We start from the raw sequence: 22,832 nt of genomic DNA, 5'->3' as shown, positions 1-22,832 counted from the left end.
GAGCCTAAAGGCACGCAAGATGTTGCAAAGCCAGCGTCACAGACTCGTATACTGACGTAAGGAGAGCAAGACGTAAATGTGAGGACCGGCTGTTGTCGAGGTGTCATCGAGTGCAAATCTGCCTTAGGTATAACGGCCTAACCTCAATGAAGTCTAGAGAGTGGACAACACGTTCGTCTACCCCAGAGCGTTGGCCGAACGCTATTTTCGACGTCGTGGGTGCCACTTTGATTTTGGCCAACTACGATTCGATACAGAATGCAGGAAACCTGAAAGCCACCCTCACGGACACATTGAGAGTAGTGTTTGTCAGCGGAATAATGGGAGTGCAAGGGTCTGTGTCATTGATATGGCTGTATGTAGCGCAGTTCGTCAGCAGGGGGCGTAGCTCAGATGGTAGAGCGCTCGCTTAGCATGCGAGAGGTACTGGGATCGATACCCAGCGCCTCCAGAATTTTTAACACACCAACATGCGCACACTGCCATGCAAGTGGAATAATTCACAGCCAGAAAATGTGTCAAGGCAGATACGAGCCAACGATTAGCAGCCACAATTGGCAAGCGTGCTGTAATGCGCACGAAGCACCCTCCTCCCACCACTACACTTAATTTAGAAACAGTACAAGTGTTCCCATAAGATTCTCAAACCTATGTCGCAAAGATCAGCCTTGCGCCGAATTCACAAAAATCCCACTGCACATTCCAATTCTTGACGTGCAGTCGGCTGCTACTGGTGTTGCTAGTTGTGACTGCTGATGACAGATGCCGTAGCAATCAATTCATGGAGTGAGTTGTATGTTTTGCGGTACTCTGTCTCTGACAAGCAAGCAGAGGTGACATAGGCGCGAACACAGGAAGCTTGCAGCCCCTCGCTGCCTGCAGACACCGAACAGCCACACTAGGAGAGCGGCCTAAGTCGTAGGCGAAATGTGCTCATTCGCTTGTGTGCGACGTCAAGCTCTAAATAAGGCTGTCACTAACGTGAGCGTTGCGTGAGCGTCGTGTAAAGTCGGAAAAGTCGTCTGCGTGGGTGAGTGCCATGTTTGGGGAGCGTTTCGTAGTTTGCGCAGTGCAATGGAGACGCGGAAAGTTGTTGTGGCCCAGTCTTTTGCAGTTGGACGACAAGAGTGGTACACAGTAGTAAAGTGCGAGGCAGTGAGTTGGCATGAACAGTCGAGTGCACAATGGGTCTTCAGATGTGCTTGTTACCTCAGGTGCTGTGTGATTGTCGACATGGAGTGAAAACGGAGCAACTTGTGACTGTCCCTTCAATTTAAGACGTTAAAAACGGACGGAATTTGCAGTCGTAATACCAGAGCATCGAAACTACTTGGAACTCTTGCGTATGTGAACGTGTCCGCGCCTTTGTACTCTGGTCCCTTCACCCCTGCAAACCAACCAACCATCGCGTCCGTGCACATAAGAGTAGCAAAGAACGGAGATCAGCGCAGCTTGCTTGTGCTTGGGGGCGTAGCTCAGTTGGTAGAGCGTTCGCTTTGCATGTGAAAGGTCCCGGGTTCAAGCCCCGGCGCCTCCATGTTTTGTGGTCAGTGCGTGGTAAGTGTTGGTCGCAGCGAGCCTAAAGGCACGCAAGATGTTGCAAAGCCAGCGTCACAGACTCGTATACTGACGTAAGGAGAGCAAGACGTAAATGTGAGGACCGGCTGTTGTCGAGGTGTCATCGAGTGCAAATCTGCCTTAGGTATAACGGCCTAACCTCAATGAAGTCTAGAGAGTGGACAACACGTTCGTCTACCCCAGAGCGTTGGCCGAACGCTATTTTCGACGTCGTGGGTGCCACTTTGATTTTGGCCAACTACGATTCGATACAGAATGCAGGAAACCTGAAAGACACCCTCACGGACACATTGAGAGTAGTGTTTGTCAGCGGAATAATGGGAGTGCAAGGGTCTGTGTCATTGATATGGCTGTATGTAGCGCAGTTCGTCAGCAGGGGGCGTAGCTCAGATGGTAGAGCGCTCGCTTAGCATGCGAGAGGTGCTGGGATCGATACCCAGCGCCTCCAGAATTTTTAACACACCAACATGCGCACACTGCCATGCAAGTGGAATAATTCACAGCCAGAAAATGTGTCAAGGCAGATACGAGCCAACGATTAGCAGCCACAATTGGCAAGCGTGCTGTAATGCGCACGAAGGACCCTCCTCACACCACTACACTTAATTTAGAAACAGTACAAGTGTTCCCATAAGATTCTCAAACCTATGTCGCAAAGATCAGCCTTGCGCCGAATTCACAAAAATCCCACTGCACATTCCAATTCTTGACGTGCAGTCGGCTGCTACTGGTGTTGCTAGTTGTGACTGCTGATGACAGATGCCGTAGCAATCAATTCATGGAGTGAGTTGTATGTTTTGCGATACTCTGTCTCTGACAAGCAAGCAGAGGTGACATAGGCGCGAACACAGGAAGCTTGCAGCCCCTCGCTGCCTGCAGACACCGAACAGCCACACTAGGAGGGCGGCCTAAGTCGTCGGCGAAATGTGCTCATTCGCTTGTGTGCGACGTCAAGCTCTAAATAAGGCTGTCACTAGCGTGAGCGTTGCGTGAGCGTCGTGTAAAGTCGGAAAAGTCGTCTGCGTGGGTGAGTGCCATGTTTGGGGAGCGTTTCGTAGTTTGCGCAGTGCAATGGAGACGCGGAAAGTTGTTGTGGCCCAGTCTTTTGCAGTTGGACGACAAGAGTGGTACACAGTAGTAAAGTGCGAGGCAGTGAGTTGGCATGAACAGTCGAGTGCACAATGGGTCTTCAGATGTGCTTGTTACCTCAGGTGCTGTGTGATTGTCGACATGGAGTGAAAACGGAGCAACTTGTGACTGTCCCTTCAATTTAAGACGTTAAAAACGGACGGAATTTGCAGTCGTAATACCAGAGCATCGAAACTACTTGGAACTCTTGCGTATGTGAACGTGTCCGCGCCTTTGTACTCTGGTCCCTTCACCCCTGCAAACCAACCAACCATCGCGTCCGTGCACATAAGAGTAGCAAAGAACGGAGATCAGCGCAGCTTGCTTGTGCTTGGGGGCGTAGCTCAGTTGGTAGAGCGTTCGCTTTGCATGTGAAAGGTCCCGGGTTCAAGCCCCGGCGCCTCCATGTTTTGTGGTCAGTGCGTGGTAAGTGTTGGTCGCGGCGAGCCTAAAGGCACGCAAGATGTTGCAAAGCCAGCGTCACAGACTCGTATACCGACGTAAGGAGAGCAAGACGTAAATGTGAGGACCGGCTGTTGTCGAGGTGTCATCGAGTGCAAATCTGCCTTAGGTATAACGGCCTAACCTCAATGAAGTCTAGAGAGTGGACAACACGTTCGTCTACCTCAGAGCGTTGGCCGAACGCTATTTTCGACGTCGTGCGTGCCACTTTGATTTTGGCCAACTACGATTCGATACAGAATGCAGGAAACCTGAAAGACACCCTCACGGACACATTGAGAGTAGTGTTTGTCAGCGGAATAATGGGAGTGCAAGGGTCTGTGTCATTGATATGGCTGTATGTAGCGCAGTTCGTCAGCAGGGGGCGTAGCTCAGATGGTAGAGCGCTCGCTTAGCATGCGAGAGGTACTGGGATCGATACCCAGCGCCTCCAGAATTTTTAACACACCAACATGCGCACACTGCCATGCAAGTGGAATAATTCACAGCCAGAAAATGTGTCAAGGCAGATACGAGCCAACGATTAGCAGCCACAATTGGCAAGCGTGCTGTAATGCGCACGAAGCACCCTCCTCCCACCACTACACTTAATTTAGAAACAGTACAAGTGTTCCCATAAGATTCTCAAACCTATGTCGCGAAGATCAGCCTTGCGCCGAATTCACAAAAATCCCACTGCACATTAGAATTCTTGACGTGCAGTCGGCTGCTACTGGTGTTGCTAGTTGTGACTGCTGATGACAGATGCCGTAGCAATCAATTCATGGAGTGAGTTGTATGTTTTGCGATACTCTGTCTCTGACAAGCAAGCAGAGGTGACATAGGCGCGAACACAGGAAGCTTGCAGCCCCTCGCTGCCTGCAGACACCGAACAGCCACACTAGGAGGGCGGCCTAAGTCGTAGGCGAAATGTGCTCATTCGCTTGTGTGCGACGTCAAGCTCTAAATAAGGCTGTCACTAGCGTGAGCGTTGCGTGAGCGTCGTGTAAAGTCGGAAAAGTCGTCTGCGTGGGTGAGTGCCATGTTTGGGGAGCGTTTCGTAGTTTGCGCAGTGCAATGGAGACGCGGAAAGTTGTTGTGGCCCAGTCTTTTGCAGTTGGACGACAAGAGTGGTACACAGTAGTAAAGTGCGAGGCAGCGCCTCCAGAATTTTTAACACACCAACATGCGCACACTGCCATGCAAGTGGAATAATTCACAGCCAGAAAATGTGTCAAGGCAGATACGAGCCAACGATTAGCAGCCACAATTGGCAAGCGTGCTGTAATGCGCACGAAGCACCCTCCTCCCACCACTACACTTAATTTAGAAACAGTACAAGTGTTCCCATAAGATTCTCAAACCTATGTCGCAAAGATCAGCCTTGCGCCGAATTCACAAAAATCCCACTGCACATTCCAATTCTTGACGTGCAGTCGGCTGCTACTGGTGTTGCTAGTTGTGACTGCTGATGACAGATGCCGTAGCAATCAATTCATGGAGTGAGTTGTATGTTTTGCGATACTCTGTCTCTGACAAGCAAGCAGAGGTGACATAGGCGCGAACACAGGAAGCTTGCAGCCCCTCGCTGCCTGCAGACACCGAACAGCCACACTAGGAGGGCGGCCTAAGTCGTCGGCGAAATGTGCTCATTCGCTTGTGTGCGACGTCAAGCTCTAAATAAGGCTGTCACTAGCGTGAGCGTTGCGTGAAGTCGGAAAAGTCGTCTGCGTGGGTGAGTGCCATGTTTGGGGAGCGTTTCGTAGTTTGCGCAGTGCAATGGAGACGCGGAAAGTTGTTGTGGCCCAGTCTTTTGCAGTTGGACGACAAGAGTGGTACACAGTAGTAAAGTGCGAGGCAGTGAGTTGGCATGAACAGTCGAGTGCACAATGGGTCTTCAGATGTGCTTGTTACCTCAGGTGCTGTGTGATTGTCGACATGGAGTGAAAACGGAGCAACTTGTGACTGTCCCTTCAATTTAAGACGTTAAAAACGGACGGAATTTGCAGTCGTAATACCAGAGCATCGAAACTACTTGGAACTCTTGCGTATGTGAACGTGTCCGCGCCTTTGTACTCTGGTCCCTTCACCCCTGCAAACCAACTAACCATCGCGTCCGCGCACATAAGAGTAGCAAAGAACGGAGAACAGCGCAGCTTGGTTGTGCTTTGGGGCGTAGCTCAGTTGGTAGAGCGTTCGCTTTGCATGTGAAAGGTCCCGGGTTCAAGCCCCGGCGCCTCCATGTTTTGTGGTCAGTGCGTGGTAAGTGTTGGTCGCGGCGAGCCTAAAGGCACGCAAGATGTTGCAAAGCCAGCGTCACAGACTCGTATACTGACGTAAGGAGAGCAAGACGTAAATGTGAGGACCGGCTGTTGTCGAGGTGTCATCGAGTGCAAATCTGCCTTAGGTATAACGGCCTAACCTCAATGAAGTCTAGAGAGTGGACAACACGTTCGTCTACCTCAGAGCGTTGGCCGAACGCTATTTTCGACGTCGTGCGTGCCACTTTGATTTTGGCCAACTACGATTCGATACAGAATGCAGGAAACCTGAAAGACACCCTCACGGACACATTGAGAGTAGTGTTTGTCAGCGGAATAATGGGAGTGCAAGGGTCTGTGTCATTGATATGGCTGTATGTAGCGCAGTTCGTCAGCAGGGGGCGTAGCTCAGATGGTAGAGCGCTCGCTTAGCATGCGTGCGTTCCGCTTTAGACGCCGTGCAGTGTGGACGTGCCTAGTCTTCCGCTCCGCCGTAGCGTTACGTATAGTGGACTATCGTTTTTGTTTACGTGTTGTGTTGCAACTTCTGTGAGTGTTTCTCCGTCGTTGTTTCGTACCTTGTGTTACTTTCTGTCCTTATTTCAGTGTTTTTTGTGTAGCGGTTTCGACCGCATATTTTGAAAATGTCGTCCCAGGTTATTCCTCGTCAGGCTACAGTTAGTTTTGCTTTTGACAAGTCAACCCGCCATGTGCAACCTAGTTCTCTTGAGATTCATGATTGGTTGGTAGATACCTTTGGTGTTCATTCGGATCAGGTGCACACTGCTTATTTTGATACCGAACTGTATGTTTTCTTTGTTAAGTTTATGGACCCACTTCAGGTTGATAAAATTCTTTCTAAATATGGTCATCAAGTTCTCTTTCGGCATCGGGATGATTCTGTAAGTACCGTGCTGCTTTCCAATGCTTCCATCACGTATACCAATGTTCGTGTTTACAACCTTCCACCGGAGGTGGATAATGTCTATCTTAGGGAGGGTCTACAGAAGTATGGTGATGTAAAGAACATTCGCCTTGAACGCTGGTCAAGCCAACATCGCCTGCAATGTTACAGTGGTATTCGTTCAGTCGAAATGCACGTTAAGCAGAATATTCCATCTCACCTGCAGATCGGTGGATATCGTGTCCATGTAACATATAGTGGTCAGGTGGGCACCTGTTTTTTGTGCAATGAAAGTGGTCACGTGCGTACCGACTGTCCGCGGAGAGTTTTTGTTTTAAAAAATTCTCTCGAACAGCGTCGCAAGTTAACGGTCGCTGACCTCGTTGCAGGTGGTTCTGCTCTTGGTGTAGCACAGTCCAGTGGTAGTAGCGCCCCTCCACAGGTTTTGCGCACCCCTGATACAGAATTTCCTCCTTTGCGTGCTAAATCTGATGTTGTTCCGTCTGTCCCTCAGGTGGGTGTGCCACTTTTGAATAATAAGAGGCGTCGCCCACACGATGGAAATAGTACGGATGAGGATCTCCCTGAGATGCCCCAGTCCGAGCGACCGGCATCCTCCGAGCCACTGTGTACTGTAGCTGCTCCCTGCCCTCCTGAGGTAGCGGTTCCGGTGGCGGCTGCTGGCGCCCCTCCGGCCTCCGACGCAGCTTCTCTCGAGTCGGGTCGTCGGTCGGGCCTGTTGGCGCCGTCTTCCGAACCGACTTCGATGTCACAACAAGTGGAGCCGCGACAACTTCCTGCTTCGCTGCCCCATACCTCTGCCAGCGGAGCTGCTCCGCTTCCTTCCAACTCTGCGGCCTCGGACCTTCCTGCTCACGTTTCGCCTCCGTGCAGTCCATGTTTGCCGGAAGCTAGTGCAGGTGTTGACCATTCCGTTTTGTCGGATGTTTCCCCCGCGACCCCGGATCCCGCATGTGGACCGGCGCGGGTGGTGTCGGATACAGAACTTGACCCTCCTACGTCACCGGCGGCTGAAGTTTCCTTGCCCGTCAGCCGACGCAAGTTACGCGTTCAGCCGAACGTTAATGCTGTTCGTAAAAAACCGAAACGTAAGGGATCCGCGGAACGGGGTAGCAGTCCCCCTCCCTCGGATGCCTCTGTCACCCCTGCTATGGACTGTGACGCTGGTGCGTCGGTGTAGGTGATTTGTTTTCTCGCTTTTCTCTCTATGGTTCAAGCATACACCTTTCTTACCTTAAATGTTAACCGTATTGAGTCCGACGTTCGCATTGCCTCTTTGCGGCAGTTTATTTACGACGCCTGTGCGGACGTAGTGTTTTTGCAGGAAGTGTTGTTTTCTGATCTCTCTCTACCTGGATTTCAAACTGTTTTTAATGTCGCGCCGGAATATTCAACAGGAACTGCTCTTTTCTTTCGAGAGGGCATTCCTATTACTGACATTGAATTCCTTGACTCTGGCCGTGGGATTGGTTGTCGTCTTTTTGATCTCCGCCTCGTTGTTTTGTATGCCCCCTCTGGTTCGGGTCACACTGTGGCTCGATCGCGCTTTTATAAAGAAGAGCTTATTTATCTTTTGCGCCAGAGTCCTCGGAGTCTCCTGCTCGGAGGCGATTTTAATTGTGTTTTACGCCCTGCAGACCAGTCCCCCAATTTTAATTATTGCCGTGATTTACATGACTTAGTTCGTACGATGCATCTGCGTGATGTTTGGGAACACAAATATCCAACCCTGGTGAAATATACGTTTTTTACCGCGTCCTCATGCAGTAGACTCGACAGATTCTATTTATCTGATTTTTTATGTGATAAAATTCTTTCTGTCGATGTTATTCCTACTAGTTTTTCTGACCATTGTGCTTTTACTGCAACTGTAAATCTTAGTCGCCACCCTGCAAAACTTTATCGTTCCCAGTGGATGTTAAATGTTTCCCACCTTGCCGACAGTGCTATGGATGATGTTATAAGTGGCGTGTGGGAGCGATGTCTTCGCTCTGTCCCGCGATACCCCTCCTTGCTGGTTTGGTGGACTGCGTTTGCCAAGCCCAAGATTCGTCAGACTTTGATTTTCTACTGTGCTGCTAGGACGCGTGATTTTAAGAACACGTATGAATATTACTACTCTGTCCTGCGTGAACTATATGACGCGGCGGGTACCTCTCCACTGCGGATCCATGATGTTCGTCGTATTAAAGCCAAGCTCTTGAGCCTTAAACGACGACAGATGGATGGTCTGCGAGTTAAGTCGAAACCTCACTCTCTTGTTGAAGGTGAGCTGACATCCTTGTACCACCTGCTACGGCATCAGACTCGTCGTCGTCGCTCCTTCATCTCTTCTCTTACGGTGGATGATGGGCGACAGCTTATTGCACAGGAGGAAATGGTTCGTGCTCTTCATCAGTATTACACTAGTCTATATTCTGCCGATGATTCTGGTGAGTCTCTTTCGGATGATGTCTTTGGGGATCTAACTGCGACGATCGCGCCTGACGCGAACGGCGAATTTCTCCGGGAGTTCCAGGTAGATGATGTTTTCGATTTTATTGCTCGCTCTCCGTCCAGTAAATCGCCGGGTCCAGACGGCCTGCCTAAAGAATTTTATCTCCGTTTTTGGCCTCTTTTGGGTGGCATTTTTACGCAGATTTTAAATGAGATTGTCAGAGGGATGGATGTGCCTGCCGATTTTAAAGTAGGGAAAATTGTTTTAATTCCGAAGTCCTCTGGTCGTTTATCTGCTGCCAATCTTCGTCCGCTCACATTGCTGAATTTTGACTATAAGACAGCTGCTAGAGCGCTCAATAGCCGGCTGTCTTCTCTGCTTCGGGGTGTGATTGGTGCACATCAATGTTGTTTTCATGATAGATCTATTCTGACACCAGTAGCCGAATATCGGGATGTTGTCTCGGTTGCGGCGGTTACAAACGTACATTGTGCCTTTGCCTTCCTTGATTTTTATAAGGCTTTTGATCACGTCAGTCATGTGTTTTTAGATCGTGTTTTAGGTACAATAGGTTTTAACGCTTCATCACGTGGTGTTCTTGGCAATTTGTACAGGGGAATAACAGCTCGGGTGTCTGTCAATGGGCAGCTGACGCCGCCCATTGCTATCCGCCGCGGAGTGCCTCAGGGTAGTCCGCTCTCTATGTCTTTATTCGTTTTGTCCCTGGAACCGCTGCTTCGGACTATTGCTCTCAAGCTTCAGGGTATGTCCCTCTCTGGTGGGAAGCTCTCGGTTAAGGCATATGCGGATGATGTCGTTGTTCTCCTCCGTCAACGAGATGATATCCCGTTGTTGAAAGGGGCAGTTGATGCATACTGTCGTGTCTCTGGAGCGCGTCTCAATCAGGGTAAATGTAAGTTCCTTGATATTCGAGGATTTCGCGATGCTGACGTCCCTTGGGCCACTTTTGTCGATCGCCATACGTCCTTGGGGATTATCATTGATCGGTGTCCTCTAAAAATGGCGGCTCTCAATTGGAAATCTGTCACCGAGAAGATACAGGGGGCTCTGATGGTCCATGAGCAGCGCTCTGCTACCATTTTGCAAAAAGTCCGAATTTTAGACACCTACGTCCTATGTAAAGCTTATTATGTTGCTCAGCTGTTCCCACTTCCCATGATGGTGGCGAAAAGGTTGCGCCAATTGTCTAGCAGGTTTATATGGAAGGGCCATCTATTCAAGTTACGTTACGAGGTAATGACGAAACCGCGTCTCTCCGGAGGCTTGGGCCTCTCTGACATTACTCGCAAGGCGTCTGCTTTGTACGTCCGCCGAACGACTCTAATTGTTACGCAAGAAGTGACTTCAATTACATCCAGGCTTTTTACTGTTGTGCGTCCGGCGAGCCTTGCTCCACCTGTCGATGTCGGACGCCTAAATTTTAAGTTGAAACACATTCGGGAATTTTACATTGCGGTGAGTTACCTCGGTGACGTCTTCTTGCGGCGACCGGTGCCAACGACCAAGAGCTTGATTGCCCGCTGGGAGGGGCTGGCCAGTCCCAATCCAATAGAACTGGCGTCTCCATCCGTGTCCTGGAGGAACGTCTGGAAGAACGTTAGTCTGCCGATCCACTCTATGGCCGTGGCGTCCACGTGGTATAGGGTAATAAATAATTTGGTTCCCACCAATGTACGACTGCACCGTATTGGTCTTTCTGACACGGACACCTGTACTCGGTGTGGTCTCGTGGATACCCTTGAACATCGATTCACCTGCTGTGGGCACCTTGCTAATTGGCGTTGGCTCAGGAAACAACTTGCTTTTGTCACTAGGTCTGCTGAAGCCGCTTATACTATTGACATCATCGTCCGGCCCGATTCTTCCTTTTTTCCGCGGACGAAGCTCCATACCGTCATGTGGTTGATTGGCCATTTCGTACATTTTGTCAACAGTTGTCATGAAGAGGATGGACACCTAGCGTTTCGGCAGTACATGCTTACTGCTTACTGGCAGCGCTTGCGATTGCCAGGCCTCCGAGATGATTTTGCCAATATGCTTAGCCTGACATTTGAAAGAGAGGGTGTTGGCTAAGGTCACCTGTGTGAGCCATTTTCTTTTATACTGTTTCTGAATTTGCCGCCTTTATGTATGTTTCTTCTCTACACCAGGACTGAAGTTTTCGTGTTTTAACCTTTATTTCAGTAAGCAGTCTACATTATATAGTCATGTTTTAGGATTTTAATTTCAGTACTGTACTTCTTTTGAAGTGGCTGTGTGGTGGATATTCTTTAATATTTTTTTCAATAGATATATTCGTTCGAGTGGTAGAGTGTCTGCTTCAAAAAAAAAAAAATAGGGGTATGATTCCTGCTTTGGGTGCAGGAGGTCCCGGGTTCAAATCCCGGACGAGCCCTGCCATTTTGACCGTGCTGAAGAGTAGGTGGAACTCAGCCCCGGTTGCAGCTCCTCAATGAAGAGTAGACGCCTGTTATAGCACGTGGATATAACAAGAATGCGGCACCAGTAAAGTACGTAGGTGGAATTCGGTAGAAAAGCAGACGGTAATTTTGCATGCAACGGAAAACAAGGTTGTCTTTGCGGGATATGTGCACCGTGAGTGGAGATTCAGCTTAATTGTGCGACAGTCTACTCTCATCTTACTAGCGACGGCAACAACCAAGGGGTGGCATGTAAGATTGAGCGTGGCTAATTATAAAAAAAAAAAAAAAAAAGATGGTAGAGCGCTCGCTTAGCATGCGAGAGGTACTGGGATCGATACCCAGCGCCTCCAGAATTTTTAACACACCAACATGCGCACACTGCCATGCAAGTGGAATATATCACAGCCAGAAAATGTGTCCAGGCAGATACGAGCCAACGATTAGCAGCCACAATTGGCAAGCGTGCTGTAATGCGCACGGAGCACCCTCCTCCCACCACTACACTTAATTTAGAAACAGTACAAGTGTTCCCATAAGATTCTCAAACCTATGTCGCAAAGATCAGCCTTGCGCCGAATTCACAAAAATCCCACTGCACATTCCAATTCTTGACGTGCAGTCGGCTGCTACTGGTGTTGCTAGTTGTGACTGCTGATGACAGATGCCGTAGCAATCAATTCATGGAGTGAGTTGTATGTTTTGCGATACTCTGTCTCTGACAAGCAAGCAGAGGTGACATAGGCGCGAACACAGGAAGCTTGCAGCCCCTCGCTGCCTGCAGACACCGAACAGCCACACTAGGAGGGCGGCCTAAGTCGTCGGCGAAATGTGCTCATTCGCTTGTGTGCGACGTCAAGCTCTAAATAAGGCTGTCACTAGCGTGAGCGTTGCGTGAGCGTCGTGTAAAGTCGTCTGCGTGGGTGAGTGCCATGTTTGGGGAGCGTTTCGTAGTTTGCGCAGTGCAATGGAGACGCGGAAAGTTGTTGTGGCCCAGTCTTTTGCAGTTGGACGACAAGAGTGGTACACAGTAGTAAAGTGCGAGGCAGCGCCTCCAGAATTTTTAACACACCAACATGCGCACACTGCCATGCAAGTGGAATAATTCACAGCCAGAAAATGTGTCAAGGCAGATACGAGCCAACGATTAGCAGCCACAATTGGCAAGCGTGCTGTAATGCGCACGAAGCACCCTCCTCCCACCACTACACTTAATTTAGAAACAGTACAAGTGTTCCCATAAGATTCTCAAACCTATGTCGCAAAGATCAGCCTTGCGCCGAATTCACAAAAATCCCACTGCACATTCCAATTCTTGACGTGCAGTCGGCTGCTACTGGTGTTGCTAGTTGTGACTGCTGATGACAGATGCCGTAGCAATCAATTCATGGAGTGAGTTGTATGTTTTGCGATACTCTGTCTCTGACAAGCAAGCAGAGGTGACATAGGCGCGAACACAGGAAGCTTGCAGCCCCTCGCTGCCTGCAGACACCGAACAGCCACACTAGGAGGGCGGCCTAAGTCGTCGGCGAAATGTGCTCATTCGCTTGTGTGCGACGTCAAGCTCTAAATAAGGCTGTCACTAGCGTGAGCGTTGCGTGAAGTCGGAAAAGTCGTCTGCGTGGGTGAGTGCCATGTTTGGGGAGCGTTTCGTAGTTTGCGCAGTGCAATGGAGACGCGGAAAGTTGTTGTGGCCCAGTCTTTTGCAGTTGGACGACAAGAGTGGTACACAGTAGTAAAGTGCGAGGCAGTGAGTTGGCATGAACAGTCGAGTGCACAATGGGTCTTCAGATGTGCTTGTTACCTCAGGTGCTGTGTGATTGTCGACATGGAGTGAAAACGGAGCAACTTGTGACTGTCCCTTCAATTTAAGACGTTAAAAACGGACGGAATTTGCAGTCGTAATACCAGAGCATCGAAACTACTTGGAACTCTTGCGTATGTGAACGTGTCCGCGCCTTTGTACTCTGGTCCCTTCACCCCTGCAAACCAACTAACCATCGCGTCCGCGCACATAAGAGTAGCAAAGAACGGAGAACAGCGCAGCTTGGTTGTGCTTTGGGGCGTAGCTCAGTTGGTAGAGCGTTCGCTTTGCATGTGAAAGGTCCCGGGTTCAAGCCCCGGCGCCTCCATGTTTTGTGGTCAGTGCGTGGTAAGTGTTGGTCGCGGCGAGCCTAAAGGCACGCAAGATGTTGCAAAGCCAGCGTCACAGACTCGTATACTGACGTAAGGAGAGCAAGACGTAAATGTGAGGACCGGCTGTTGTCGAGGTGTCATCGAGTGCAAATCTGCCTTAGGTATAACGGCCTAACCTCAATGAAGTCTAGAGAGTGGACAACACGTTCGTCTACCTCAGAGCGTTGGCCGAACGCTATTTTCGACGTCGTGCGTGCCACTTTGATTTTGGCCAACTACGATTCGATACAGAATGCAGGAAACCTGAAAGACACCCTCACGGACACATTGAGAGTAGTGTTTGTCAGCGGAATAATGGGAGTGCAAGGGTCTGTGTCATTGATATGGCTGTATGTAGCGCAGTTCGTCAGCAGGGGGCGTAGCTCAGATGGTAGAGCGCTCGCTTAGCATGCGAGAGGTACTGGGATCGATACCCAGCGCCTCCAGAATTTTTAACACACCAACATGCGCACACTGCCATGCAAGTGGAATATATCACAGCCAGAAAATGTGTCCAGGCAGATACGAGCCAACGATTAGCAGCCACAATTGGCAAGCGTGCTGTAATGCGCACGGAGCACCCTCCTCCCACCACTACACTTAATTTAGAAACAGTACAAGTGTTCCCATAAGATTCTCAAACCTATGTCGCAAAGATCAGCCTTGCGCCGAATTCACAAAAATCCCACTGCACATTCCAATTCTTGACGTGCAGTCGGCTGCTACTGGTGTTGCTAGTTGTGACTGCTGATGACAGATGCCGTAGCAATCAATTCATGGAGTGAGTTGTATGTTTTGCGATACTCTGTCTCTGACAAGCAAGCAGAGGTGACATAGGCGCGAACACAGGAAGCTTGCAGCCCCTCGCTGCCTGCAGACACCGAACAGCCACACTAGGAGGGCGGCCTAAGTCGTCGGCGAAATGTGCTCATTCGCTTGTGTGCGACGTCAAGCTCTAAATAAGGCTGTCACTAGCGTGAGCGTTGCGTGAGCGTCGTGTAAAGTCGTCTGCGTGGGTGAGTGCCATGTTTGGGGAGCGTTTCGTAGTTTGCGCAGTGCAATGGAGACGCGGAAAGTTGTTGTGGCCCAGTCTTTTGCAGTTGGACGACAAGAGTGGTACACAGTAGTAAAGTGCGAGGCAGCGCCTCCAGAATTTTTAACACACCAACATGCGCACACTGCCATGCAAGTGGAATAATTCACAGCCAGAAAATGTGTCAAGGCAGATACGAGCCAACGATTAGCAGCCACAATTGGCAAGCGTGCTGTAATGCGCACGAAGCACCCTCCTCCCACCACTACACTTAATTTAGAAACAGTACAAGTGTTCCCATAAGATTCTCAAACCTATGTCGCAAAGATCAGCCTTGCGCCGAATTCACAAAAATCCCACTGCACATTCCAATTCTTGACGTGCAGTCGGCTGCTACTGGTGTTGCTAGTTGTGACTGCTGATGACAGATGCCGTAGCAATCAATTCATGGAGTGAGTTGTATGTTTTGCGATACTCTGTCTCTGACAAGCAAGCAGAGGTGACATAGGCGCGAACACAGGAAGCTTGCAGCCCCTCGCTGCCTGCAGACACCGAACAGCCACACTAGGAGGGCGGCCTAAGTCGTCGGCGAAATGTGCTCATTCGCTTGTGTGCGACGTCAAGCTCTAAATAAGGCTGTCACTAGCGTGAGCGTTGCGTGAAGTCGGAAAAGTCGTCTGCGTGGGTGAGTGCCATGTTTGGGGAGCGTTTCGTAGTTTGCGCAGTGCAATGGAGACGCGGAAAGTTGTTGTGGCCCAGTCTTTTGCAGTTGGACGACAAGAGTGGTACACAGTAGTAAAGTGCGAGGCAGTGAGTTGGCATGAACAGTCGAGTGCACAATGGGTCTTCAGATGTGCTTGTTACCTCAGGTGCTGTGTGATTGTCGACATGGAGTGAAAACGGAGCAACTTGTGACTGTCCCTTCAATTTAAGACGTTAAAAACGGACGGAATTTGCAGTCGTAATACCAGAGCATCGAAACTACTTGGAACTCTTGCGTATGTGAACGTGTCCGCGCCTTTGTACTCTGGTCCCTTCACCCCTGCAAACCAACTAACCATCGCGTCCGCGCACATAAGAGTAGCAAAGAACGGAGAACAGCGCAGCTTGGTTGTGCTTTGGGGCGTAGCTCAGTTGGTAGAGCGTTCGCTTTGCATGTGAAAGGTCCCGGGTTCAAGCCCCGGCGCCTCCATGTTTTGTGGTCAGTGCGTGGTAAGTGTTGGTCGCGGCGAGCCTAAAGGCACGCAAGATGTTGCAAAGCCAGCGTCACAGACTCGTATACTGACGTAAGGAGAGCAAGACGTAAATGTGAGGACCGGCTGTTGTCGAGGTGTCATCGAGTGCAAATCTGCCTTAGGTATAACGGCCTAACCTCAATGAAGTCTAGAGAGTGGACAACACGTTCGTCTACCTCAGAGCGTTGGCCGAACGCTATTTTCGACGTCGTGCGTGCCACTTTGATTTTGGCCAACTACGATTCGATACAGAATGCAGGAAACCTGAAAGACACCCTCACGGACACATTGAGAGTAGTGTTTGTCAGCGGAATAATGGGAGTGCAAGGGTCTGTGTCATTGATATGGCTGTATGTAGCGCAGTTCGTCAGCAGGGGGCGTAGCTCAGATGGTAGAGCGCTCGCTTAGCATGCGAGAGGTACTGGGATCGATACCCAGCGCCTCCAGAATTTTTAACACACCAACATGCGCACACTGCCATGCAAGTGGAATATATCACAGCCAGAAAATGTGTCCAGGCAGATACGAGCCAACGATTAGCAGCCACAATTGGCAAGCGTGCTGTAATGCGCACGGAGCACCCTCCTCCCACCACTACACTTAATTTAGAAACAGTACAAGTGTTCCCATAAGATTCTCAAACCTATGTCGCAAAGATCAGCCTTGCGCCGAATTCACAAAAATCCCACTGCACATTCCAATTCTTGACGTGCAGTCGGCTGCTACTGGTGTTGCTAGTTGTGACTGCTGATGACAGATGCCGTAGCAATCAATTCATGGAGTGAGTTGTATGTTTTGCGATACTCTGTCTCTGACAAGCAAGCAGAGGTGACATAGGCGCGAACACAGGAAGCTTGCAGCCCCTCGCTGCCTGCAGACACCGAACAGCCACACTAGGAGGGCGGCCTAAGTCGTCGGCGAAATGTGCTCATTCGCTTGTGTGCGACGTCAAGCTCTAAATAAGGCTGTCACTAGCGTGAGCGTTGCGTGAGCGTCGTGTAAAGTCGTCTGCGTGGGTGAGTGCCATGTTTGGGGAGCGTTTCGTAGTTTGCGCAGTGCAATGGAGACGCGGAAAGTTGTTGTGGCCCAGTCTTTTGCAGTTGGACGACAAGAGTGGTACACAGTAGTAAAGTGCGAGGCAGTGAGTTGGCATGAACAGTCGAGTGCACAATGGGTCTTCAGATGTGCTTGTTACCTCAGGTGCTGTGTGATTGTCGACATGGAGTGAAAACGGAGCAACTTGTGACTGTCCCTTCAATTTAAGACGTTAAAAACGGACGGAATTTGCAGTCGTAATACCAGAGCATCGAAACTACTTGGAACTCTTGCGTATGTGAACGTGTCCGCGCCTTTGTACTCTGGTCCCTTCACCCCTGCAAACCAACCAACCATCGCGTCCGTGCACATAAGAGTAGCAAAGAACGGAGAACAGCGCAGCTTGGTTGTGCTTGGGGGCGTAGCTCAGTTGGTAGAGCGTTCGCTTTGCATGTGAAAGGTCCCGGGTTCAAGCCCCGGCGCCTCCATGTTTTGTGGTCAGTGCGTGGTAAGTGTTGGTCGCGGCGAGCCTAAAGGCACGCAAGATGTTGCAAAGCCAGCGTCACAGACTCGTATACTGACGTAAGGAGAGCAAGACGTAAATGTGAGGACCGGCTGTTGTCGAGGTGTCATCGAGTGCAAATCTGCCTTAGGTATAACGGCCTAACCTCAATGAAGTCTAGAGAGTGGACAACACGTTCGTCTACCTCAGAGCGTTGGCCGAACGCTATTTTCGACGTCGTCCGTGCCACTTTGATTTTGGCCAACTACGATTCGATACAGAATGCAGGAAACCTGAAAGACACCCTCACGGACACATTGAGAGTAGTGTTTGTCAGCGGAATAATGGGAGTGCAAGGGTCTGTGTCATTGATATGGCTGTATGTAGCGCAGTTCGTCAGCAGGGGGCGTAGCTCAGATGGTAGAGCGCTCGCTTAGCATGCGAGAGGTACTGGGATCGATACCCAGCGCCTCCAGAATTTTTAACACACCAACATGCGCACACTGCCATGCAAGTGGAATATATCACAGCCAGAAAATGTGTCAAGGCAGATACGAGCCAACGATTAGCAGCCACAATTGGCAAGCGTGCTGTAATGCGCACGAAGCACCCTCCTCCCACCACTACACTTAATTTAGAAACAGTACAAGTGTTCCCATAAGATTCTCAAACCTATGTCGCAAAGATCAGCCTTGCGCCGAATTCACAAAAATCCCACTGCACATTCCAATTCTTGACGTGCAGTCGGCTGCTACTGGTGTTGCTAGTTGTGACTGCTGATGACAGATGCCGTAGCAATCAATTCATGGAGTGAGTTGTATGTTTTGCGATACTCTGTCTCTGACAAGCAAGCAGAGGTGACATAGGCGCGAACACAGGAAGCTTGCAGCCCCTCGCTGCCTGCAGACACCGAACAGCCACACTAGGAGGGCGGCCTAAGTCGTCGGCGAAATGTGCTCATTCGCTTGTGTGCGACGTCAAGATCTAAATAAGGCTGTCACTAGCGTGAGCGTCGTGTAAAGTCGGAAAAGTCGTCTGCGTGGGTGAGTGGCATGTTTGGGGAGCGTTTCGTAGTTTGCGCAGTGCAATGGAGACGCGGAAAGTTGTTGTGGCCCAGTCTTTTGTAGTTGGACGACAAGAGTGGTACACAGTAGTAAAGTGCGAGGCAGTGAGTTGGCATGAACAGTCGAGTGCACAATGGGTCTTCAGATGTGCTTGTTACCTCAGGTGCTGTGTGATTGTCGACATGGAGTGAAAACGGAGCAACTTGTGACTGTCCCTTCAATTTAAGACGTTAAAAACGGACGGAATTTGCAGTCGCAATACCAGAGCATCGAAACTACTTGGAACTCTTGCGTATGTGAACGTGTCCACGCCTTTGTACTCTGGTCCCTTCACCCCTGCAAACCAACCAACCATCGCGTCCGTGCACATAAGAGTAGCAAAGAACGGAGATCAGCGCAGCTTGCTTGTGCTTGGGGGCGTAGCTCAGTTGGTAGAGCGTTCGCTTTGCATGTGAAAGGTCCCGGGTTCAAGCCCCGGCGCCTCCATGTTTTGTGGTCAGTGCGTGGTAAGTGTTGGTCGCGGCGAGCCTAAAGACACGCAAGATGTTGCAAAGCCAGCGTCACAGACTCGTATACCGACGTAAGGAGAGCAAGACGTAAATGTGAGGACCGGCTGTTGTCGAGGTGTCATCGAGTGCAAATCTGCCTTAGGTATAACGGCCTAACCTCAATGAAGTCTAGAGAGTGGACAACACGTTCGTCTACCTCAGAGCGTTGGCCGAACGCTATTTTCGACGTCGTGCGTGCCACTTTGATTTTGGCCAACTACGATTCGATACAGAATGCAGGAAACCTGAAAGACACCCTCACGGACACATTGAGAGTAGTGTTTGTCAGCGGAATAATGGGAGTGCAAGGGTCTGTGTCATTGATATGGCTGTATGTAGCGCAGTTCGTCAGCAGGGGGCGTAGCTCAGATGGTAGAGCGCTCGCTTAGCATGCGAGAGGTACTGGGATCGATACCCAGCGCCTCCAGAATTTTTAACACACCAACATGCGCACACTGCCATGCAAGTGGAATATATCACAGCCAGAAAATGTGTCAAGGCAGATACGAGCCAACGATTAGCAGCCACAATTGGCAAGCGTGCTGTAATGCGCACGGAGCACCCTCCTCCCACCACTACACTTAATTTAGAAACAGTACAAGTGTTCCCATAAGATTCTCAAACCTATGTCGCAAAGATCAGCCTTGCGCCGAATTCACAAAAATCCCACTGCACATTCCAATTCTTGACGTGCAGTCGGCTGCTACTGGTGTTGCTAGTTGTGACTGCTGATGACAGATGCCGTAGCAATCAATTCATGGAGTGAGTTGTATGTTTTGCGATACTATGTCTCTGACAAGCAAGCAGAGGTGACATAGGCGCGAACACAGGAAGCTTGCAGCCCCTCGCTGCCTGCAGACACCGAACAGCCACACTAGGAGGGCGGCCTAAGTCGTCGGCGAAATGTGCTCATTCGCTTGTGTGCGACGTCAAGCTCTAAATAAGGCTGTCACTAGCGTGAGCGTTGCGTGAGCGTCGTGTAAAGTCGGAAAAGTCGTCTGCGTGGGTGAGTGCCATGTTTGGGGAGCGTTTCGTAGTTTGCGCAGTGCAATGGAGACGCGGAAAGTTGTTGTGGCCCAGTCTTTTGCAGTTGGACGACAAGAATGGTACACAGTAGTAAAGTGCGAGGCAGTGAGTTGGCATGAACAGTCGAGTGCACAATGGGTCTTCAGATGTGCTTGTTACCTCAGGTGCTGTGTGATTGTCGACATGGAGTGAAAACGGAGCAACTTGTGACTGTCCCTTCAATTTAAGACGTTAAAAACGGACGGAATTTGCAGTCGTAATACCAGAGCATCGAAACTACTTGGAACTCTTGCGTATGTGAACGTGTCCGCGCCTTTGTACTCTGGTCCCTTCACCCCTGCAAACCAACCAACCATCGCGTCCGTGCACATAAGAGTAGCAAAGAACGGAGATCAGCGCAGCTTGCTTGTGCTTGGGGGCGTAGCTCAGTTGGTAGAGCGTTCGCTTTGCATGTGAAAGGTCCCGGGTTCAAGCCCCGGCGCCTCCATGTTTTGTGGTCAGTGCGTGGTAAGTGTTGGTCGCGGCGAGCCTAAAGACACGCAAGATGTTGCAAAGCCAGCGTCACAGACTCGTATACCGACGTAAGGAGAGCAAGACGTAAATGTGAGGACCGGCTGTTGTCGAGGTGTCATCGAGTGCAAATCTGCCTTAGGTATAACGGCCTAACCTCAATGAAGTCTAGAGAGTGGACAACACGTTCGTCTACCTCAGAGCGTTGGCCGAACGCTATTTTCGACGTCGTGCGTGCCACTTTGATTTTGGCCAACTACGATTCGATACAGAATGCAGGAAACCTGAAAGACACCCTCACGGACACATTGAGAGTAGTGTTTGTCAGCGGAATAATGGGAGTGCAAGGGTCTGTGTCATTGATATGGCTGTATGTAGCGCAGTTCGTCAGCAGGGGGCGTAGCTCAGATGGTAGAGCGCTCGCTTAGCATGCGAGAGGTACTGGGATCGATACCCAGCGCCTCCAGAATTTTTAACACACCAACATGCGCACACTGCCATGCAAGTGGAATAATTCACAGCCAGAAAATGTGTCAAGGCAGATACGAGCCAACGATTAGCAGCCACAATTGGCAAGCGTGCTGTAATGCGCACGAAGCACCCTCCTCCCACCACTACACTTAATTTAGAAACAGTACAAGTGTTCCCATAAGATTCTCAAACCTATGTCGCAAAGATCAGCCTTGCGCCGAATTCACAAAAATCCCACTGCACATTCCAATTCTTGACGTGCAGTCGGCTGCTACTGGTGTTGCTAGTTGTGACTGCTGATGACAGATGCCGTAGCAATCAATTCATGGAGTGAGTTGTATGTTTTGCGATACTCTGTCTCTGACAAGCAAGCAGAGGTGACATAGGCGCGAACACAGGAAGCTTGCAGCCCCTCGCTGCCTGCAGACACCGAACAGCCACACTAGGAGGGCGGCCTAAGTCGTCGGCGAAATGTGCTCATTCGCTTGTGTGCGACGTCAAGCTCTAAATAAGGCTGTCACTAGCGTGAGCGTTGCGTGAGCGTCGTGTAAAGTCGTCTGCGTGGGTGAGTGCCATGTTTGGGGAGCGTTTCGTAGTTTGCGCAGTGCAATGGAGACGCGGAAAGTTGTTGTGGCCCAGTCTTTTGCAGTTGGACGACAAGAGTGGTACACAGTAGTAAAGTGCGAGGCAGTGAGTTGGCATGAACAGTCGAGTGCACAATGGGTCTTCAGATGTGCTTGTTACCTCAGGTGCTGTGTGATTGTCGACATGGAGTGAAAACGGAGCAACTTGTGACTGTCCCTTCAATTTAAGACGTTAAAAACGGACGGAATTTGCAGTCGTAATACCAGAGCATCGAAACTACTTGGAACTCTTGCGTATGTGAACGTGTCCGCGCCTTTGTACTCTGGTCCCTTCACCCCTGCAAACCAACCAACCATCGCGTCCGTGCACATAAGAGTAGCAAAGAACGGAGAACAGCGCAGCTTGGTTGTGCTTGGGGGCGTAGCTCAGTTGGTAGAGCGTTCGCTTTGCATGTGAAAGGTCCCGGGTTCAAGCCCCGGCGCCTCCATGTTTTGTGGTCAGTGCGTGGTAAGTGTTGGTCGCGGCGAGCCTAAAGGCACGCAAGATGTTGCAAAGCCAGCGTCACAGACTCGTATACTGACGTAAGGAGAGCAAGACGTAAATGTGAGGACCGGCTGTTGTCGAGGTGTCATCGAGTGCAAATCTGCCTTAGGTATAACGGCCTAACCTCAATGAAGTCTAGAGAGTGGACAACACGTTCGTCTACCTCAGAGCGTTGGCCGAACGCTATTTTCGACGTCGTGCGTGCCACTTTGATTTTGGCCAACTACGATTCGATACAGAATGCAGGAAACCTGAAAGACACCCTCACGGACACATTGAGAGTAGTGTTTGTCAGCGGAATAATGGGAGTGCAAGGGTCTGTGTCATTGATATGGCTGTATGTAGCGCAGTTCGTCAGCAGGGGGCGTAGCTCAGATGGTAGAGCGCTCGCTTAGCATGCGAGAGGTACTGGGATCGATACCCAGCGCCTCCAGAATTTTTAACACACCAACATGCGCACACTGCCATGCAAGTGGAATATATCACAGCCAGAAAATGTGTCAAGGCAGATACGAGCCAACGATTAGCAGCCACAATTGGCAAGCGTGCTGTAATGCGCACGAAGCACCCTCCTCCCACCACTACACTTAATTTAGAAACAGTACAAGTGTTCCCATAAGATTCTCAAACCTATGTCGCAAAGATCAGCCTTGCGCCGAATTCACAAAAATCCCACTGCACATTCCAATTCTTGACGTGCAGTCGGCTGCTACTGGTGTTGCTAGTTGTGACTGCTGATGACAGATGCCGTAGCAATCAATTCATGGAGTGAGTTGTATGTTTTGCGATACTCTGTCTCTGACAAGCAAGCAGAGGTGACATAGGCGCGAACACAGGAAGCTTGCAGCCCCTCGCTGCCTGCAGACACCGAACAGCCACACTAGGAGGGCGGCC

General features: G+C 50.3%; 15 non-coding genes across 15 annotated transcripts; all 15 read left to right on the top strand.

The window, feature by feature from the left end:
• Positions 1–378: 378 nt before the first annotated feature.
• On the top strand, positions 379–451 carry Trnaa-agc. The gene has a single exon. It is a non-coding gene; the product is annotated as a tRNA-Ala (tRNA).
• Positions 452–1,464: 1,013 nt separating this feature from the next.
• On the top strand, positions 1,465–1,537 carry Trnaa-ugc. Its single transcript has one exon. It is a non-coding gene; the product is annotated as a tRNA-Ala (tRNA).
• Positions 1,538–1,953: 416 nt separating this feature from the next.
• Positions 1,954–2,026, top strand: Trnaa-agc. The gene has a single exon. It is a non-coding gene; the product is annotated as a tRNA-Ala (tRNA).
• Positions 2,027–3,039: 1,013 nt separating this feature from the next.
• Trnaa-ugc lies at positions 3,040–3,112 on the top strand. The gene has a single exon. It is a non-coding gene; the product is annotated as a tRNA-Ala (tRNA).
• Positions 3,113–3,528: 416 nt separating this feature from the next.
• Trnaa-agc lies at positions 3,529–3,601 on the top strand. Its single transcript has one exon. It is a non-coding gene; the product is annotated as a tRNA-Ala (tRNA).
• A 10,158-nt stretch (positions 3,602–13,759) lies between these two features.
• Positions 13,760–13,832, top strand: Trnaa-agc. The gene has a single exon. It is a non-coding gene; the product is annotated as a tRNA-Ala (tRNA).
• Positions 13,833–16,027: 2,195 nt separating this feature from the next.
• Positions 16,028–16,100, top strand: Trnaa-agc. Its single transcript has one exon. It is a non-coding gene; the product is annotated as a tRNA-Ala (tRNA).
• Positions 16,101–17,104: 1,004 nt separating this feature from the next.
• On the top strand, positions 17,105–17,177 carry Trnaa-ugc. Its single transcript has one exon. It is a non-coding gene; the product is annotated as a tRNA-Ala (tRNA).
• A 416-nt stretch (positions 17,178–17,593) lies between these two features.
• On the top strand, positions 17,594–17,666 carry Trnaa-agc. The gene has a single exon. It is a non-coding gene; the product is annotated as a tRNA-Ala (tRNA).
• Positions 17,667–18,668: 1,002 nt separating this feature from the next.
• On the top strand, positions 18,669–18,741 carry Trnaa-ugc. The gene has a single exon. It is a non-coding gene; the product is annotated as a tRNA-Ala (tRNA).
• A 416-nt stretch (positions 18,742–19,157) lies between these two features.
• Positions 19,158–19,230, top strand: Trnaa-agc. Its single transcript has one exon. It is a non-coding gene; the product is annotated as a tRNA-Ala (tRNA).
• Positions 19,231–20,243: 1,013 nt separating this feature from the next.
• Trnaa-ugc lies at positions 20,244–20,316 on the top strand. The gene has a single exon. It is a non-coding gene; the product is annotated as a tRNA-Ala (tRNA).
• A 416-nt stretch (positions 20,317–20,732) lies between these two features.
• On the top strand, positions 20,733–20,805 carry Trnaa-agc. Its single transcript has one exon. It is a non-coding gene; the product is annotated as a tRNA-Ala (tRNA).
• A 1,004-nt stretch (positions 20,806–21,809) lies between these two features.
• Positions 21,810–21,882, top strand: Trnaa-ugc. The gene has a single exon. It is a non-coding gene; the product is annotated as a tRNA-Ala (tRNA).
• A 416-nt stretch (positions 21,883–22,298) lies between these two features.
• Trnaa-agc lies at positions 22,299–22,371 on the top strand. The gene has a single exon. It is a non-coding gene; the product is annotated as a tRNA-Ala (tRNA).
• The last annotated feature ends 461 nt before the right edge of the window (positions 22,372–22,832 follow it).

This window comes from Schistocerca americana, chromosome 9, assembly GCF_021461395.2.
Source record: "Schistocerca americana isolate TAMUIC-IGC-003095 chromosome 9, iqSchAmer2.1, whole genome shotgun sequence".
NCBI classification, from domain to species: Eukaryota; Metazoa; Arthropoda; class Insecta; order Orthoptera; family Acrididae; genus Schistocerca; species Schistocerca americana.
The sequence above is the reverse complement of the archived record's forward strand: the minus strand, read 5'-3'. Positions and strand labels throughout refer to the sequence as shown.